The sequence below is a fragment of the Babylonia areolata genome, chromosome 25, assembly GCF_041734735.1.
Source record: "Babylonia areolata isolate BAREFJ2019XMU chromosome 25, ASM4173473v1, whole genome shotgun sequence".
Lineage (NCBI taxonomy): Eukaryota > Metazoa > Mollusca > Gastropoda > Neogastropoda > Buccinidae > Babylonia > Babylonia areolata.
The window spans coordinates 17,651,126-17,654,477 of NC_134900.1; positions in this window are offsets into that span (position 1 = coordinate 17,651,126).

A 3,352-nucleotide genomic window follows, 5' to 3' on the forward strand; every position below is an offset into this window, starting at 1 on the left:
TTCCAAAACTGCGCCACTACCGTGCTTGGACTCTCATCATCATCATCATCCTGGTCATGATCGTCATCTTTCCGGCACCAGCAAACCGTCGCCAGCAAACTGCTCCCCGCCGCCCCGAGGGACGGGAGAAGGGCAGGCAACTCGTATCATCACTGTGGTCGTGGCTGGCGACCATCAGAGCAAACAGTGCTGATAAGGGAAAGTGATGATGAGAGGGGGAGGGGGAGGGGGAGGGGGCGGCGGGGGGTTAGGGGGCGGGGAGGGGAAGGGGTGAGGTGGTGGACGCTAAACGCCCTGCGGCGCCCGTCAGGTAACACTTCCTAGTCAGTAGTTCTCGTTGACTCGTGTTGATCTCGGCGTGTAGCGAGTGACCTTGCAAATACATTGGCGGCGGTGGTGGGCGCCGTCAGTATCAAAGCGGCGTTGTTCGGGTTTTTATTCATATATATTAATGTAGTGTTTGCCTAGGAGGGGGTGGTGGGTGGGAGATGGGAGGGGGAGGCAGGGTGGGTAGGAAGGGGTAGGTAGGGTGTGTGTGTGTGTGTGTGTGTGTGTGTGTGTGTGTGTGTGTGTGTGTTCATGGGTTAAAGATGACAAGAGTTCGGTATTACTTTCTGATATAACAAAGAGTTCAGTATTGCCTTCTTGTATAACAACAACAATAACAAAATCAGTGTCGCTTTTTTAAATATACATATCTATAATAATTAGACACAGGAGCTCAGAATCACAACTTGATTGATAACTTGGAAGTTGGGTTTTTTTTAATTCAAAGGAGTTAAATATCGCTTTTTGATTCATAACAAAGAAGTTCAGTATCATTTAAAAAAATATATAGCAAAGAAATCCATTATCAGACTACTTTCTGATTGGTAACGTTTCTGACACTTTTTCTGGAAAAGAAAACGATTAAAAAGAAACAACAACAACAACAACAAAAACCCAATCAACCAAACAAATAATTCAATCGATATCGCGCATTATCTCTTGTAATAATGTTGCTTTAAACAAACAACAACAAACAAAAAACCCCAGACACTTGACACTCTCAACCAGTACAAACACTTACACGCACCTGTTCGCGTGGGCGTATCTACAATCTGTAAACATTTATATCAGTGCAAGAAACAGCGTATTTGAAGGCAGTAACTTTGCAGACACGCTGCATAAAATTCTCCCTTTTCTTTTCCACTACTTCTTTCCAGAAGACGAGGTGTGATTGTGGAAGGGGTGATGGTGTGGGTGGGGTATGATGGAAAGCGGAGGGTGCTCTACTGAAGAAGACATTGAGTTCGAATCTTTAGTTCTCAAGCCGAGATTGGCTCCTACCAGTGTAACGGGAACTTTCTGAAAACAGAATATTAAGATTGTCAGTAAGATGTTCATGTTTATCATTTCGAAAGTTTCGACGGTATCGGCTGTTACATGTGCATATATGCAGTACGCTCCCAGTTCTCGATTGGGTATATGGATGGACATACAGTCGTCTTAACAATAACCAACAATAACCACCACAACAATAACAACCTGTGATCATCATGATTACCACATACATCATCAAATCATCATCACCAGCTGAGAATTCTCACCACTTTTCGAATGGATGTATGGACGTACTTAAAATCGTATTAACAACAACTGATGACAACAACAACATGCAATCATCATCATCATCATATCACCATTATCGTCATCATGAAATTATCCTTACCAGTAGAGAATTCTCACCGGAAGTTATTGTTTAATACAGGTGGAAAAACAACAACAAAAACATGTGACAAAATACGTTATGTCACCAAAGTTGTTGTTTTTTTAATTTTTTTTTAACCATCCAACAAGGGTGGGTCAGCCCCATGGAAGGGCCCACCCCGGGCCCATGGGTGGGTAGCCCAGCCCACCCACCCAGGTGCCCACCACTTCCACCCACCCAATGTACAACATCAAATTTTTCTGTCAGAATTCAGACACGTCCACCGTCCCGCAGTGAAAACGATGCCCGCATCGGATTGGCCCGGACTGAATAAACTCTCCAGTCAAAAGAGACTGCATTAAAAAGTGTGTACATATATTAAACATTCACGTTTTTTTTGTTTTGTTTAAATGTACATGAAGCATTGTTCTTTATGTATATGAAACATTGTTCTTTGGTGATGAGGGAGTACAGATGTTAAGTCAGATCCAGAGATGCAGAATTGTTTTGGGGGACACTTCTTCAGCTTTGGATTAAAAAAAAAAGAAAAAAAGAAGATAATGATAATAATTAAAAACAAAATTAACAGTCTTACTATTACTACTGCTACTGCTGATAAAGATAATAGTTATTACAACAGTAGTGGTAATGATAATAATGTTATTGTTGTAATCATGATAATGATAATAATTAAAAACAAAATTAACAGTCTTACTATTACTACTGCTACTGCTGATAAAGATAATAGTTATTACAACAGTAGTGGTAATGATAATAATGTTATTGTTGTAATCATGAAGTTGGGTGGAGATGGATTATCATTACTGGTTATTATCATGGAGCTCTATATAATGCACTGTTATTATGGAGACGGTACATTATTATCATTGTTAGTAGCAGCATCAGTACCATTATCATCATCATCAGCATTGCGGATTATTCTCCACGTGTCATACACACGTGCTCGTTAAAAGTCCATTCCCTTTGTTCGTTCTGCAAGCCACATAGAATCAACGATGTTTTCGAAAAAAAAAAAAAAAGGCATTAATCACATTGGAGCAAAAGACCGCGGTCACGAACGCCTTCGTAATAAGTCCTGAAGGAAAACACATTTTTATCTCCCAACTATTTTTACACACACACACACACACACACACACACACACACACACACACACACACACACACACAAACACACACACAAGCACACACACATACACACACACACAAACACACACACACACAAGCACACACACACATACACACACACACACAACACACACACACACTCACTCACACTCACACACGCACACACACACACACACAAACACACACACACACATACACACACACACAAACACACACAAACACTCTCACACACACACACACACACACACACACACACACACACACACACACACACTGTTCTTCAGACTCTCACAGGTATAAATAGATGTCTGTGGGGAAACAATAACACGGGCAGTCATATCACGCTCAGACAGTCCAGCTTCAGACCGTTGGTCAAATGTGACTGAAAAATAAGTGATGAGCGGGACTGACCTGATTACAGCCCGATCGGACAGATGGACGATGACCGAAATAACTCTCATGAATACGTTAATTGCTTACAATTTTGGGGAGGGGGGTGGGGGGGGGGGGGGGG